Here is a 17,523-nt window from a genome sequence, read left to right on the forward strand (position 1 = left end):
AAGGAAGGTATGGTGACCAATGACCCAAGGAAAATTGTTTGTACAACTCCACTTCCTAGTTCAGTGTCACTGATTACAGTTCCAAAGGATGCCAGGTTACACTGAGAACAATCATCCTTCACCATTTGGATCCAAAGAGAGAGAGCTTCAAAGGACATTCCTTTCCCGTGGATCCCAAACTGGCTGCCTGATTGGGTAACAAGGACTTCAAGGCTGTAGAAATGATGGTAACCAATGAGGCAATGAATGTATCAGGCTCCAATTTCAGACTTCTGGATACTCGCATGTTGAGTTCTGATTCTATGGTTTTGTGTCTGATGCTCTGGCTACACAATAAAGGTGATGTTGGTGCAGCTGCACCAATGTAGCTGCGCTGCTGTAGCGCTGCTATTACAGACGCTTTCAGCCAATGGGAGAGATTTCTCTCATCGGACTTGATTAGTCCAACCCTCGCAAGCGGCAGTGGCTCTTTTGGCAGGAGAAGTTCTGCTGCTGATGTATCGCTATCTACACAGGGGGTTAGGGCTGTGTAACTACATTGCTCAGTGGTGTGGATTTTTCACACATCGGAGTAATATAGTTAACCGATAAATGTCTTTAGTGTAGACCAGACAGTTCTCTCTTGTGTTTTATGCATTTACATCACTTCTCCTCTATCTTCTCTCACTTTGAAAGCTTAAAAGTGTGACACGAGGGTATTTTTCCTCATGATGCAAAGATTCCCACATAGGAGACCCCTTCCACCAACACATACTGCAGAAGATCCTGAGATATATGAACTCACAGAAGTGGTTGGGACAAACCACAACTTGAGCCAAGGTTCAGTTGTTGGCAATGTGCATTAGAAGAAAACTAACTTATATGATAAGAATTTGTGATCTTTGAATATGTTTTTATCATCTATTAAAATGAGATTATTGGTGAAGTTATTGGTTAAAGAAGAAGAGACTAAATGTGTGATAATCTGAAGTATTTTGGAAAACTGAAAGTTGGTTTTTTTTGTTTTGTTTTGTTAGTCGTACAGGAAATGATGGCTAATCTTGAAAAGATAATTGGATTTAATTTACCCCCTGTAGTATAAAGAGTTCCTGTAGAAAACCTCACTCCAAAGGTTGGTGTGGGAGAATGTGTGAGAGAAAGTGTGTATAAGAGAATATTGGCCCAGTATAGATTTTAGTATTTTCTGTTTTCAAATAGAATTTATTTTGTTTAGTTTCTAAGTCAATTTCTATTCAAAGGAAAGCTACTCGAGGTGACAAGTTGTATAAGTTTTTACCCACTTAGACTGTAAGGGTCTTCCCCACTTCTCTAATTTGCAAAGGAAAGGCCTGACATCTGTCACAGGGTGTGTCCAGCAGGTAGGACAGCTGCACTCATCAACCATCAATATAAAGAATAAGACTGAAATCCATTGCCTTTCAGGTCAATAAGCCAGCTAAAGGCTGGTCGATGTAGAAAAGCTCTGTTGGCAGAGCCACATCTCTCAGGGGTGTGAAAAGTCCTCTGCACTGAGAGAAGTAGTTAATGTGACCTGAGCCCCAGTGTAGACAGTGTTAGGTTGTCAGAAGAATATTTCCAGTGTTCGAAGTGTAGACACAGCCTTAACATCAATTCCAATTTTGACCCATCTCCCTATGTGTGTGAGTTACTCGTATGGAGGGCTGAGCCAGCTGTCCGATCACCCGGTTCCTCAACTGTAGCTACAGCTCTGAGTGCCCATGAATGCAAAGACTGAGAGAAATGGAGAGTTCCAGCCATTGTCATTTTAGTATCTTATTGTTCCTCTCTCTGTTTTTTGTGCTGGCCTTTCTGTTCTATCAGGGGGTGACGGTATAGCTCAGTGCATCTGTGACAAAAGCTCATTGGTGCCAATTGGCAAAGGGGGTCACTGTTCTTCACAAGCAACTCCTGTGTCAGACCTGAAAAACTCCCCACACCTAATACACTGCTTTTATGATAGTTATCCAGGAAGCATAGCAGTGAGATCTCTACTGAAAGCTTGTAAATTATTGATACTCCTACTCACTGCGAGAGGTGTGTCCAAGTCATAGTTAAGGGGTAATGTAAGTACATGGAAAATTATGCCCATATGGTATTGTTGTGAAAGTGAGTCACCCCAATCATAGGTCTTGTTGGGGACGGCCCATTCCAGTGGGAGGGAATTGGCACCTCTCCCTTGCTAGCCAGTTATGTGATGTATTGCTCCATTGTCAGCCTTTGCACCAACCGAGAAAAGCCAATAGAAAACCATCAAAGACAAATTATAGACATCGAAATCCTGTGGAAGTGACAAGGACAATATGAGAATGAGTAGATCGTCCTTTCTGTGAATATAAAGACAAAAGACTGATTCAGTTCATAACAGGGTGGAGAAAAACACTCTGGGTCCATTCACCAAGGAGATTCCTAATGACCAGTGATGCTTCATGAAAGGCAGGGCCATGGCGCCTAGGGACTAGCAATCAGTGAAATTGACTGACGTGTGAGGTGAGAATCTACTTAGATAGGAAAGGTAACTATTAAGAAGTGTAGGTTACATTTTCTGATTTTGTTTAGTTGGTAACAGTTGGTTTCCATCACTCACATTTGTTTGTTTAAATCTCTATCGGTTGTTAAATAAATTTCTGCTTGTTTGATAACTATACTCAAGTGCTGTGTGAGATACAGTAGCAGTGGTCCACAGTAAAACTAGTAACCTGGGATCTACCATTGCTTTGGGCAGAGAGAATCTGGGATTTGTCTGAGTATCTGGTGATCTGGGCTGGACCCCAGAGGGAGACACATTGAAGGAACTCAGGGGTTAGGGTGGCTGCTGTAGCTCAGAGGAGGGTTCTTGAGTTCCTGAAGGGCTGGGTGAGTTTGGTCACTAACATCCAGCTGCCAAATGCAAAACTCCCTCTTCCTAGTGGCAGGTGGCAACAAGGAAACTCACAGCCCTCTGCTCCCTGAGAAGGGTCACAATATGTATCTATGTTGATTCACCTGTCAAATTCACACAAGGAAAGCTCCCTATAGCATAAAACTCTGCCATATGAAATCATGGAACATGTGCTCTTCACTCTGTGAAAGCACGTAAAGAATCCAAGCGCTGGAGGACAGGGTTTGGGTCCAGAGTGACCTAGACAAATTGGAGGATTGGGCCAAAAGAAATCTGAGGAGGTTCAACAAGGAGAAGTGCAGAGTCCTGCACTTAGGAAAGAAGAATCCCGTGCAGTGCTACAGCCTGGGGACCGACTGGCTAAGCAGCAGTTCTTCAGAAAAGGACCTGGGGATTACAGTGGATGAGAAGCTGGATATGAGTCAACGGTCCCCTTGTTGCCAAGAAGGCTAACAGCAGATTGGGCTGCGTTAGTAGAAGCATTGCCAGCAGATTGAGGGAAGTGTGTTCATTTCAAACCTGCAGCTTATTCATTTCATTTGGTGACCCCTACTAGTTCTTGTGTTATGAGAAGGAGTAAATAATACTCCCTTCCTTGGTCCTTTAGAAGATATTATGTGACCCCCCCTCCTCCTTATGTCTCATGTTTTGGGACCAACATGGATACACCACCACCGCAAACAACAAGGTTCAAAGTCAATGCAGATGGGAGAAGCATCTTGTGTTTCATTCCTTATGTCCTAGTCCCATCGTGTGGCCATTTCCTTTTCTTCCTTTCTGTCAAAAGCTTTGGTGTTTTGCACAGAAACATTATTTCCCCAGGAGAGACCCAGGAGTGAGGGCTGCATTCCTGTGCCAAACAGTCACTGGAAGGGGGCAGACAAAAGCCTTTAGGATGAGGCATCCGTCACTGTCAAAAAATCATCTTCCTCCTGTGGTTCCGCGGGCAGCAGGAGCAGCCACAGCTCGGTGGCCCCCGGTAGCAGCACTCCTGGGGTGGCCGGAGCAGCAGCAGGCCCCCTGGGGCTCCCCCCGGAGCAGCAGCTGGAGTGGCCGCAGGTTTGCAGGGCTTCTCCCCTGGTAGCTGGTGCTCATTATCCATCAAATAAATCAAAACACTTCCCCCTGCAAGTGGATTTAGCCCAGGACCCTCAGAGTCAGCAGCTCTTACACCCCCCACTGAGCTCTCTGGTCAGGTGCCCTAGCGCCGGAAGCCTCCTGTTTAGATCCTCAAATAGCATTTTTGCACTGGGGGGGGGGCTGAAATTTTTGACTGGACATTGCAGCTCCACCGTTATTTTATTGAATTGCTTCAAAACAGCAAGTCAAGAAAGTCTCCTAAGTGCCAGGCTCTCTGCCATGGAAACAGCTGCCCCTGCTCTCCAGGAGTCTGTGCGTTCCACCCAACAAAGTACAAACCTCTGAACTGAAGGGGGGGTCAGACAGTGACGGTAACACAAATCTTCCGACTATTAACCCAAGTCCCTTCCTTTAACCCAGGACGTGCCAGTCAACTGTGAGCCATGGTGTTATCTTCATCTTAAAATACCTCTCAGGACATTGAACAGAGGACGTGAACCCCCCTCCCCCGAATGGCTCCCTGTTGAGACGTTGTACTGTACCTGCCCCTGGCGACTGTCTGGTTTTATATCCTTAGAGCTTTTTCTCTTCAAACCCCTTATCCCAATCTATGGGCCACCGCCACATTTCAGAGTTTAGAATTTACTCTCTTCACCCACATATGGCACTTTCCATGTGGATTAGACAAAGTGAGTGGGGGAAGCTCCCTGGCTAATGAAAACCGATGCCTTGGGTGAGGCCTGAACTCATAACCCCAGCAGTGTGCCCCCCTCACTAGTCAGGTGTGCCCCTGTAGGTGCTTCATAGACAAGCTTGGGAAGTAGGGTAGTTACCTGTGTCTGTGATTAACCACTTTGGTGATCTAACTGAGAGGCTGATGGTCCAAACCCAGGTGAAGGTAGAGGTAGGTTTTTTTAGTGATGAGACTCCAGTACATTTTAATAGGCAGTAAAACGCCTCAATTCTGGTCTAGCCTCATTGGGCAAGTGTAAGTGGTCTTTTTGCCAGCTGCATTGGTGGTATAGTGGTGAGCATAGCTGCCTTCCAAGCAGTTGACCTGCGTTCGATTCCCAGCCAATGCAGGGATGTGATGTTTTCTCTGCTGAGAATGGGTTTAATTTCAGTCACATTGTATCAGTTTAACAATGGGAGGAGAGAATCAATGTCCTGCAGGTCATTAAACACCCAGTGGAGGAAGAAAGGGGCGGGACTATACAATGAGCAGGTGGAGTTATCCTGGTATTACAATGTTTGGTTTATTTATTTTTTTCCCTTTACTTCCCTCTCCCTTTTAGACTCAGAGCCTTTAAGATCAGAAGGGACCAATGTGATCATCTAGTCCGACCTGCTGCACCTTGCAGGCCAAAAGACCCACCCACCCACTCCTGCAATAGACCCGGGAGGGGAGGCAGCTCTGTGCACTGCCCCTACCCCAGGCAGCACATGGAGGCCCTCTGCTCCCCTCCCCACATGGGTGTGCAGAGATGTGCCAGCAGCACTGAGGTGGCTCCCTGCCCACTCTGCCTCCGTCCCTCCATGCCACTCCCAGAAATGGCCGGCATGTCCCAGCATCCCCTGGGCTGGGGGGAGAGTCTCCATGCGCTGCCCCTGCCCCGAGTACCAACTCTGCAGCTCCCATTGGCCAGGTATTGCAGCCAATGGGAGCTCTGGGGGCAGCGCCTGCAGGCAGCGGCACACGGAGACCCCCTGGCCCCGCCCACCTAGGAGCTGCTGCCAGAGGGTTGTGTGTACGGGTCAATTTGGGAGCTGCACTGCCCGGGGTAAGCACCACCCCTCCTCTACCCCAAGCCCCTCCCCCAGCGCAGAGCCCGCACCACGCACCCAAACTTCCTCCCAGAGCTTTGCTTGTCTTCCTTTCACCCAGAACCATCCTTCTTCTCCTGGGCTGCAAGTAGCCACCCCTGGGAAGCCAAGAGGCAGGCACAGGATTCTACCTCCCAGCAGCCAATCGCACCTCCCCAGGCTTTGCAGAACGAATGGTGACGCTCTACTAACCCCACTTAGCCGCACTGAGGCACTTAGCTTCTGCCCTGCCTTCCTCAGCTCGACTTTCCTCTTTTGCCCCATTCCCGCCTCACTTCCTCCTTTGGCAAGTCACACAGAAGAGCTGGCCGCCATAGGCCAATCTCCAAGGGCAGAGGAGACCAAGCCACAAGGCTTCAAAAGGTGCCTGGCCCAGATCCTCTAGCTTTCCCCTGCTGATGCTAAGGCTTTTTCTCAGCTCATTTCACTACCCTCTGCCATGCAGGGATTGGGGTTATCGCAGGTGTTACCCGAAATTGGGCCAGCTAGTCAGCGTAGGGAGCACTAATGACCCACCAGAGTTTGGCAGAAAGCAGCACGTTTATTATATTGATAGCTAAGCTCAAACGAAGGGGGGCAGGGTGACACACTCACGCTCCCAGGACAGGCACGGCACTGGAGATGTCTGGATTCTGCAAGGTAAGTGTCCCACAGCGCAGCTATGGATGGTGCGATGAAGGTAAGTCTTCCTGAGGCACAATGAAATGCAACGCAGAGAACCACTGGCCAGGCGGTCCGGGCAACGGGCATTCACTGGAGGTACAAGCTTGTGAGTGCTCTCCTGAGCACAGGGCCCCTTCCCCTTTTAAGGGCCTGCACCTCATGGCCTGCGACTAGAGATGACTTGGCTGCATCTGGTTGGTCACACTCCAGCTTGGGCAGTGTCCATGCTCTGGATGTGTGATCGCTGCCTAATTAGCGTCCCAGACACCTTGTCTACCTGGGAGCTCTTCGGCTCTTCAACCAGCCCATTCATCCCACCAGCATTCCAGGAGGGAGCGGGAGGGGGAAAGCCACTTCACAGGCATTCAGAGAGGGAGAGGAGACAAAAGTGGGAGCAGGGGAAGTATAATAGACCTTTTGAGCATAGAAATCACTGCTGCTCCTACAACCGCAGGGAATAGGCCAGTAGGAGCTGGGAAAATTAAGCCAGCATGTTTCTGCTTGGTTTTGAACCAGGGACCTTTTGCATGTTAGGTAAACGTGATAACCACTACACTACAGAAACTCTGTCCCAGTACCTTGCTCCTCCCTTCATAAGACCATAAGAATGGCCATATTGGGTCAGACCAAAGGTCCATCCAACCCTGCATCCTATCTGCCAACAGTGGCCAATGCCAGCTGCCCCAGAGGGACTGAACCTAACAGGTAATGAGCAAGTGATTTCTCTCCTGACATCCATCTCCACCCTCTAACAAACAGAGGTTAAGGACACCATTCCTTACCCATCCTGGCTAATAGCCATTCATGAACTTAACCTCCATTCATTTATCTGCAAAAAGAACAAGGAGTACTTGTGGCACCTTAGAAACTAACAAATTTATTTGAGCATAAGCTTTCCTGGGCTAAAACCAACTTCATTGGATGCATGCAGCGGAAAATACAGCAGGAAGATATAGATTATCTATCTATCTATATACATACATACATACATACATACACACACACACACACACACACACACACACACACAGAGAAGATGCAAAATTGGTTGTTGCCATACACACTATAACGAGAGTGATCAGTTAAGGTGCGCTATTATCAGCAGGAGAAAAAAAACCTTTTGTAGTGGCTTTCATGGCCTTTGAGAAAGCAAGACAGAGCCTTGGAAGGCCCAGCAGGATTTGTGGCACAGGAATTGTTCTCAGATTCCACTGAGACTTCAACTCAGAGTGCAGGATTCAAAGTCCTGAGTGCTGGCCCTTACACCATGGGACCAGCAGAGCACCTGTTGATTACTGTAGACTTCCAGCAGGGAGGACTCTGTGGGCAGGGGCGGCTCTAGGCATTTTGCTGCCCCAAGCACGGCAGGCAGGTTGCCTTCGGCGGCTTGCCTGCGGGAGGTCCGCCGAAGTCGCAGGACCAGCGGACCCTTTGCAGGCATGCCGCCGAAGGCAGCCTGCCTGCCGCCCTCGCGGCGACCGGTAGAGCGCCCCCTGTGGCTTGCTGTCCCAAGCACGCGCTTGGTGTGCTGGGGCCTGGAGCCACCCCTGTCTGTGGGGACAATTTTTCCTGGCAGGGAGGACTCAGTGGGAAGATGCCTCTCTGGCCAGCCCTGCATTTGCTCAGAAAGTCAGCACCCAGCACTTTGCTGCAGGCCCAGAGGCCTTTCTTCCTCCAGACTGTGAGGCCAGTGGACAGGTGAGGCAGTAGCACCTTCAGTCCCAGGCAGTAAAGGGCCCTTCCTAGGAAAGGCCATGTCCTGAAAAGGAAAAACTAAAGTGAAGGAGAGTCCTTCTAAAAATCCTTGGGGATGTCACAGGGGGGAAAGTGTTTCTTTGCCTGACTAGGGACTTGAACCCTGGACCCTCAGATTAAAAGTCTGATGCTCTGCCAACTGAGCCAGCCAGGCTCACATTTTAAAGAGGCAAATTTCATGCAGAAGAGAAACTAGTCAAGAAAAATGAGGGCAGGAAACAATACAGAAAACCTGCTACTCTTGTTCTCTTAGCAGTCCTAGCCCCAGCCTGCTCCTCCATCTGGTGCCTTGAGGCCTTATTCTTTTTTTCGTTAAATATCAAATCCAGGAGAAAACACAGTTATACAAAGCAAAACGAAATCACAAACAGAAATGTCATTGGAAATACAGAAATAAAAAAGGAAAATGCAGTTCCCATCACTTTATCATGTCTGGGCAATTCCTGTATCAAGAGCACCCGCTAAGGGCCCTGTGTGCTTACGAGAAACCTCGAGGAACTCATACCACAACCTGAACATGAAACTCAACTGCTGCCAGGTGCTGCAGTAAAACCCTTTCCCTGCTGTGACGTTGCACTCCATAGGATTTTATGAAAATATGCTAATGAGTGTGAATATAAAGTGACTGGACAATGCTTCATGCAAAAGGTCTCCTGTGAGGTATCATTACACAGCTTATAATCTACTGTGTGTGTTCATCCTATTTGTATGAACCGATCATTCTTGGATCTGAAACTAGAAATATGAACTATAACTCTGAGGTCCTGTTGTAATGATGCAAAGTGTGGGCCATTAACAATGGTTTGGACTCTTGATGGCTCCCATTAACCAGGACAATAGACTGTAGTTGGCTCTGTCCTGCACCATCTGTGAGTCAGGCCAGGAAGAATGAAGGCTTGGGGGTCTCACAGGACATGTGACCATGTCACCTGGTACAGGAATCCATCTTAAACCTGGGGCTCTTCCCCAGGTGAGAAACAAAAGATTCCTGCCTTGTACCAAAGCTGTATAAGGGGGTGGAACTGAACAAACATGGCTGCAGTCATGAGACATCCCCTAGCTACCACCTGAACTGGAACAAGGGCTATACCAGGTGAAAAGATTGGGTCCAGACAAGAAATAAGTCTAGTCTTTGCAGACGGGACCTTTCCCTCCAGTGCTGGAGGATTCGCCCTTCTCATCTACCATTGTCCCAAGCAGCACAGCTGGTGGGAATCTTAAATGTACCGAGGTGACTTAGGAGCAGAAACCCCCCCTGACCTTCCATGCAATTGGCACTTGCCTCACTGAGCAGGATTAAAATTCCTGCAGGGAGACTGGGCCCCATCCCCTCTGGGGATGAGCAAAGCAGCAGGGTGAAAAGAATTGGAGATGCTGGGGATTGAACCCAGGGCCTCATACATGCAAAGCATGTGCTCTACCACTGAGCTACATCCCCATATGGGCCATGTGTGCTATAGGTTACACTCAGAGCCCTCCTGTTTCCAAAGCACCTGGTGACCTAAAAGCAGCATGAGGGACACATTCCCTGCTCTGAGGCCAAAATAATACACTGATGATAATAAGAAGTATATAGAAAGATTTTGCAGTCACTATGGGCATAACTATGATGATTGTTTCGTGTTTCACTCTTAATATCTGGCACCACCACTGCCTTTCCCTTTAGTTAACAAAGGGTAAAACTAAACATCACTTCAGATACAAGGGAGTGTGTGTTCATTCCTGTTAGCTACACAGGGGTTTGATGTAGCTGCTTTCAATCCTCTGGTTCTGCCGGGATAAGTAACATTTCAGGGTGTCACTGAACTGAAGAGAGGAGATCATTTTTTGACAGGTTACGCCTACTCTTAAGGGTGTTTGTCTGGCTGGCAGCCCTGGTTCCCAGGTCTCTCCTGAGGGAAGAAAGTTTCTGTGCAAAATACTAAAACTTTTAACAGAGAGGAGGGAAAGGCCATGGGAACATGATGGGGCCAGTATGTACCACAACATGGTTCTTCTATGTGGGATGACTCTGAACACTGACTGAGCTCCACTCCCTTGGATTTGAAGAGATGTTTAGTTGTGCACCTGGGAACATATAAGGCTGAAGCAATTTTATGGATGGTGACAGTACGATTGAAGGGTTATTTAATGTTGTAAAAATTGTAAAAACACTGAGCTTAAACTGGAACTGCCTGTTAGTAAAGGCTGGTTTCCCCACCTCAGTTCCATAAGCTCTGCTAGAAACACCCTGGCTTCTCTCCTGCCTCGGTGGGAACAGCAGGGAATCGTCCCCTGCTGCCCTTGGCTCCAGGCTGGTTTCTCTGGGGAGGGGACGTGGAATTGATTTGTTTGCTGTTGAGGGAGCCAGGCCAGTTCTCAGGGAACGAGAACTCCCAGCATCTTCCCAGCCCAGCCCAGGCTGCTGCCCTGTCCCAGCCTCTGTTCCCCTGGGGCCCTGCGTGTTTGACTCTAGAGCAGGCCGGAGCAGCAGCTGAGGCAGAGGACAGCCTGGGCCAGGCAGATAAAAAGGAGTTTAGCAAGCAAAAACGTAAAATGGCAGGGGAGTATTACCTTGGACTCAATGGCATTTCTCCATTGGTCTGTCTGCTCTGGGGCAGGGACAATAACACGTCCTGCTGCATTCGTTATTTCAAAGGGCAGTTTAGGATTTTCATTCTCACACATGGTGCACAAAGCAGGACTCAACCTTTGGCGTAAACTAAACGAGCTGCCCACAGATTCTGGCAGCCACAATGAGCATTTGGGTGAGCTCAGACCTGCCCCTGTCCCAGAGGGAGGGGGTCATCTGTGTGGGGACTGGACCACTGACCTACCCGCTCCTAACGCCCAAACGTTCAGTAACTCTGTTATCAGTGCCTGTGAGTGTTATTTAAACCATAAGAAAAACCACACTGGGCTGGACCAAAGGCCCATCTAGCTCTGAACCTTGTTTTCTGACAGTAGCCAATAGCAGGTGCCCCAACAACCAGTCAACAAGGCACCACTGGGAGTTGAACCCAGGATCTCCTGTTTACGAAACAGATGCTTTAGCCAGCTAAGCCATGGTGCCTGTGGGTAATTAAAATACAGTGTCTGCCCACACCTGACTCCCTGCCATCGCTACCATCGCCTGACAAGCTTTGCTTGTGTTTGGATTCTGCAAAGCAGAGGAGCAGGTGAGGTTTTCCTTGCAAGGTGTGTGTGTGTGTGTGTGTGTGTGTGTGTGTGTGTGTGTGTGTGTGTGTGTGTGTGTGTGTGTGTGTGTGTGTGTGTGTGTGTGTCAATCTTTGGCCAGGTCTGCACTACAAAGTTGTTTCATCAGAATTATCTTGCTCAGGTGTGTGAAAAACACACAATGCTCCCTTGGTCGGTAGCTTGTGGCTGGTGCACACACTGCAATGCCACGTCTGGCGACAATACTGCCCTGTTTTGGTGACAAAATAAAACGACTTCGAGGAGAGGGCTAGAGCTTTTTGCAGCAAACTTAAAGTAACACAGTAAATGCTGCTCTTCATTATATCACCATAACTGGCCTTCCCCAGTATCCCACAATGCCCGCCGTGAACTCGCCTGCCCTGCATTCCTGCTACAGAGCCATGGGCCCCTCCCCTTTCATCGCTCTGGGAAGTTCTGACAGCTGAGCCTGCTGCTCTGCTCCGGCAGCCAGGAGCAAATCACTGCCGTGGATGCTGCTCTCTCCCGCCCTGCGAACAGAGAGCCGGGTGGTGGGAACTTCCTGTAGGGGGGCCACTGGCATCCGAACTGTGACACACCTATGACACCCCTTCCCTTGAGGAGGCTCTTACCTTCTAAACAGGGACTTCTGTTTTCTAGTAAAATCACTAAAAGGGAAGGAGAAAACTCAAAAGAGGTTCCTCCTGGCGCTCACGTACATGAACCCGAATACTCTCTCAGTCCTCAAAGAGAGACCTGGAGAAGGAGACTTGCTGAAGCAAAGCCACAGGGGTCTCTGAGGTTTCCCTGGCCCCTCGCCCCTGTCCTGCCTGGCTGATGTCAGCATCTCTCTGTGAGGTCACCACCTCCCCTGCACCTTTGACCAATAGTCTGAGGTCCTGTAAAAGGCCTTTGTGATGTCACTGCCACACCCCTCCCTTGCTGGGCTAATGTCCTGCCCCTGGCCAGGCACTTTGCAGGTTTGAGCTACTCCCTGTGGATCACCCCACTCAAGGAGCGTTCGTTCTAGGCAGCAAGCCGGCTAGACAGGAAAACATCAGACGCTGCTCCCAATGCTACACTCAGTTTTTCAGAAATTATTCGACTTGATGGCCAGAAGAGACCATTAGAGCATCTAATCTGACCTCCTGCATATCACAGGCCTCCTGTATGACACAATAGCTACTTTTGAGGCAAACACATTCCAGAAAGGCACCTAGTCTTCATTAAATGACATCAAGAGATTGTGAATCCACCACTTTCCTTGGTAGCTTGTTCCTGTGGTGAATCATCCTCGCTGTTGAATATTTGTGTCTTCTTTCTAATATGAATTTGTCTCTTTTCACCTTCCAGCCACTGGGTCTTGTTGTGCCTTTCTCTCCTCGATTAAAATGCCCTTTCATACCCAATCTTTTGTCTCCATTAAGGCCCTTCAATGCTTCAATGAAGTCACCTTTGAATCTTCTTTTGATAAGCTAAACAGGTTGAGCTCATTCAATAGCTCACTAGAAGGCATTTTTCTCCAGCCCTCAGAACATTTGTCATCAGACTCCTGAACTGCAACTGGATGTGGCTCTTGTTCTTCTGCACAACATAGCCCTGGAGAAGAAGGATCTGCAAATGTACATTCGTGTGATACCTTTGTATAATTGATGAAAACATAAACTAGACACTTAGAGGATTGGAACTGATTTCAGCTGATGGACAGCTTTGCTAGGTTTTTATGCATTTGGACAGTGAAATGTTGAGTGTTTCCATTGATATCAAGCACTCCTGTATAGAGGAGCCCCTGAACATAATGGAGAATGGAAATGAAAATGTTTTCCTTTTTTTAAAAAAAAGAAAGAGGGTTATAAGAGAACACGCAGGTTTGAACTGAGGACTACGTGAACTGCAGTCAAGCACTCTAACACTGAGCAATATCCCCATGACAACAGAACTATGGAATCATGATGTCCAGCACTTTGAAGGACAGACCCTGCTTCATCGAGGTCCTTTGCCATTCCCAGACCACAGGTGGTTTACAAATGGGGTTTGATTAAACTTCTTACATGTGGCAAACACCACAGCTTGCGCACCCACCGATATAGCTTCTCCCACTGACATAGCTGCCACCTCTTGGGAAGTGGATTAACTACACCCCCAGGAAAACTCTCTCCCCTCAGCATAGAGCAGTGGTTCTCAAACTGTGAGTCAGGACCCCAAAGTGGGTCATAACCCTGTTTTAATGGGGTCGCCAGGGCTGACATTAGACTTGTTGGTGCCTGGGGCTGAATCCCTCAAGCTCTGGTTTTGCCCTCCCCTAACTGGGGCAGGGCTCAGGCTTTGCCTCCTCTGCCTGTGCTCAGTGTAGAGGGGCTTGGCGTGTCTTTCTAGGGTCAGGTAGTAAGTTTTTTTGTTTTTTTTTGCAAAAAGGGGTTGCAGTGAAAGGAAGTTTGAGAAACCCTGGCATAGAGCCTCTGAATATGTCTAGACTTGGCTCCCTGTGGCAGATCAGACACTGAAAGTACAGCCATGGAGACACCACGCACCAGCCTGGCCTAGCAGGCAAGAAACAAACCTCCACAGACAAATGCCTGTTGCTTTTTAACCCATCTCCCTAAGCCCCCAGCCACCACCACTTAACAAAGGGGCTTTTCTACACTATGGTTCTGGTCTCACTGAAGGGTCATTTCCAATTGTTTGCTCAGACCAGCATTAGGGAAAATGGTGCCCTGGGCAAAGCTTGTACTTTGGCACTTCCCCACTGCCCCTGGACGATCCCCCCTCCCCCTTTACCGCTAGCTCCTGCACTCCCAGCCCTTGCACCTCCTTCACCCCTAACTCCTGCCCCATCCTGTGCCCCCTTTGCCCTTAACTCCCTGGGCCACCAGCCATTGCCCCTCTCCTGCAGCCCCTTCACATGGCTCCAGTGCTGGGGGCCCTGCACTTGTTCTCCCTTTCCCTGGGCTTTGGCATCACTAGCCCCTGCTTAGCGAGTAGGGTTCAGTGGTTCCCAAAATGTGGGGCATGACTCCTAGGGGGACACAGAGGAACATTCATGGAGTCAATGAAATCAATTGAGCTTCTTCAGTCTCTTGCTGGAGACATTTGCCTTGTTTTTAAAGGCAAAAATCCTGATCTTTCCAATGGGAGCTGCTGCTTCAATGTTCAGTTTGGGGAGGGATTTGGCTGCACTCAGAGATCTGCCCGAGGGTTACAATCTGTGATCTGAAGGGCCGAACGCAAACAGCGTTTAGATGGGACCATTAGTGCTGCCCCCATGTGGCCAAAGACTAGAACTGACCAGCAGAGTTTACAGCTGGAGCCTAGGACGCTCCAGAACAAACTGGGCACGAAGCCTCTCGCGAGGGACCCTCGCTGTGCAGCAGGAGGCTGAGGGAAGCTGATTGTCAGGGCTCAGGGCAGCTCCCTGCCAGGCTGAGCCGGTGTCTGTGCTAAGCTCGGCATCAATCAGGTGATTCTGGGCAGTTCGGGGTCCCTGGGCTCCCAGAGGAGGGTGAAGCAGGTCACCCCTGGAGCAGGGTAAAGCTGCAGGGTGACAGTGGGGTTGCTGCCCCTGTGAACAGCTGCTGTAGCACCGCCTGGGCAGGACAGGGAGAGCCAGTTATACCCCCCCCCAGCCTGTATCGGGGGATGGGAGCACTCACACCCTGGGGACCCACCCACCAGAGATCTACTGGGGGGGAGAGTGGCACCCACACACCCAGGATGTTGTGGGGGGGACAAGGGCATCCACACTCCGGGATCCTCTGCAGAGGGACGGACACCCACACACCCAGGATTCTGTATGGGGGGCAGAGGTACCCGGACACCTGGGCGGGGGATGGGGGCACCAAAACGTCCAGGATCTTACCTGGGACGACAGTGGCGTCTGCAGCTCGACATGAGACGGGGGCGAGGGGAGAAGGAGCATTTCCCAGTTCCAGGCTGTCCCCGTCTGGCCAAGGCACAGAGCTCACAAGCAGAGTTTAAAGCTCCAGCTGCCAGACTGAGAAACAAGCCAGGCTCCATGGCTGGTACCTGTGATCCCAGCTCCTGGGGAGACTGAGGCCAGTAGATCGCTTGAGCTCAGGAGTTCTAGGCTGCAGGGGGCTGTGCCGATCAGGTGTCCGCCCTAAGTTCAGCATCAATATGGTGATCCTGGGGGAGCTTGGGGTCTCCAGGTTGCCTAAGGAGGGGTGAACCGGCCCAGGTTGGAAACAGAGCAGGTCAAATCTCCTGTGCTGATCAGTAGTGGGATCACGCCTGTGAATAGCCCCTGCAGTGTAGCCTGGGCAAGACAGTGAGACACAGTCTCTTTTTAGACACACACACACACCCCCCTCAGAGCCTGGAAGGGGGGATGGGAGCACCGACACGATGGGGAGTCTGACTTGGGGGGAGGGATGCCCCCCTGCAACACGGATCTTGAAAAGGGGAACAGAGACACCCACAGATCCCGGATGGGGGCAGGCAGGGGAAACCACACACTGGAGCTAGTTCATGGGGTGGGGGACAGAGACACCCACCAGAGATCCTGGATGGGAGCACCCACATGATGGGGCTCTTGAACTGGGAGGAGGGAAGCACCATGTACCAGAGGTTCTGAAGGGGGAACAGGGACACCCACACACCAGGTGTCTTGCAGCAAGAGCTGCGGTCTTCATTTACACAGGGCAGTGATGGGGAATTAACCACGTCCCTTGCGGAGCTTGTTCCACTAGATGATTAGCCTCATTGCCAGGGCGGCTTCAGGAAGTGCGGGGCCCAATTCGAACAGTTTCGATGGGGCCCCGGCAGGGATGACTAAAACAAAAAAACACTTAAAAAAAACCCCTTTCATTTCTTCCATGTATTATTTACTTTCCATGACTATATAAATAATAACAAAATTATCTATTACATACATTGCATCATATATTAATTAGCTGATTTGCACTTTCATATCAGGAAAATAATTTGTTTTGATAGTTGTACAACTGATTTTCTTCACTAATGTTTATTTTATTAAAATTTATAAAACATTTCCTTATTAATATAAAATTGCCCCCTGTTCCCCACCCCCAGCACCGCCCGGCCCCGTGGAAACAAACCCTCCTTCCCCAGCTCCGCCCCATCGAAACAAGGTTCGGTGGGGGCAGGAAGAAACTGCACATGGGGTGACCAGATCACAGCAGTAAAATAGGACCTGCCCCCTCCCTGCTGGGCCCCACCATCACACCCCTCTTCACCCCCTAGCCCCCCGCTGGCTTGCTGCGTCCCTCCTAGTCAGTCCCCACCCACCACTCGCCTCCTTTCACCTTCTCCCTCGCCTGCCAGAAACCCCCATGCCCGCCCATAGGCGACAGGTTTGTATAATTTTTGGTGGGGCCCAAAATGGTGGTGCCCCCCCGCTCCCTCCCTGTAAGCCGATATAAAATGAAGCTACAATGCGTCAGTGCCACAAGATTACAAGGGTCAATTAAAAGTGGAAAGTCAGAAGCGGCACTTGCCTACTTCAATATACAGTATTATATTTTGTTGCACCTGTTGTGACAAAGTGGGAATGTTCTTAATGTTTTCTCTGAATACTGTGTGGGTGCCTCAGTTTCCCCTGCAAGATGCCAACTGAAGGTGTTGGGGACAAAGAGATCAGGTGGCCTCCTTGTCCAGAAGAGACACAGAGGCCAGAGGAGGGAGTGTCAGTTTGGAGCTGGCTGGGGAAATGGGGAGAGACCCAGAACTTGGTTCTGGGCTCCCCACCCCACAAGATGGGCCTGACTGAGGGGTCCTGTTTTCTGTACCAACAAGCTCTGTTTAAACTGTGTTCCCGTCATCTAATAAACCTTCTGTTTTACTGTCTGGCTGAGAGTCACGTCTGACTGTGGAGTTGGGGGTGCAGAGACCTCTGGTTGCCCCAGGACCTGCCTGGGCAGACTCGCTGCGTAAGGCGCACAGTGTGGAAGGGCTGAATGCTTCGAGGTCAGACCCAGGAAGGTGTAAGCTTCCTGCACTGGAGACAGTCTGCTCCGATAGAGAAAGCTCCCCCAGAGTCCTGACTGGCTTTGTATGGAGTTGTTCCAAAGCATCCCAGCATCCCCTTCCACACCGTGCGCTTCCCGGAAGTCTGCACAGGCACTGACACTCCCTCCTCTGGCCTTTGTCTCTTTTCCAGGCATTAGGAGGCCACCCGATCTCTCTGTTCT

The 17,523-nt window shown here is 49.8% G+C and overlaps 4 non-coding genes across 4 annotated transcripts; 1 reads left to right on the forward strand and 3 right to left on the reverse strand.

The window, feature by feature from the left end:
• Positions 1 to 4,968: 4,968 nt before the first annotated feature.
• Positions 4,969 to 5,040, forward strand: TRNAG-UCC. Its single transcript has one exon. It is a non-coding gene; the product is annotated as a tRNA-Gly (tRNA).
• A 3,241-nt stretch (positions 5,041 to 8,281) lies between these two features.
• TRNAK-UUU lies at positions 8,282 to 8,354 on the reverse strand. The gene has a single exon. It is a non-coding gene; the product is annotated as a tRNA-Lys (tRNA).
• Positions 8,355 to 9,566: 1,212 nt separating this feature from the next.
• TRNAA-UGC lies at positions 9,567 to 9,638 on the reverse strand. The gene has a single exon. It is a non-coding gene; the product is annotated as a tRNA-Ala (tRNA).
• Positions 9,639 to 11,178: 1,540 nt separating this feature from the next.
• Positions 11,179 to 11,252, reverse strand: TRNAT-CGU. The gene has a single exon. It is a non-coding gene; the product is annotated as a tRNA-Thr (tRNA).
• Positions 11,253 to 17,523: the final 6,271 nt, after the last annotated feature.

Source organism: Mauremys reevesii, linkage group 12 (assembly GCF_016161935.1).
Source record: "Mauremys reevesii isolate NIE-2019 linkage group 12, ASM1616193v1, whole genome shotgun sequence".
In the NCBI taxonomy this organism is placed as follows: domain Eukaryota; kingdom Metazoa; phylum Chordata; order Testudines; family Geoemydidae; genus Mauremys; species Mauremys reevesii.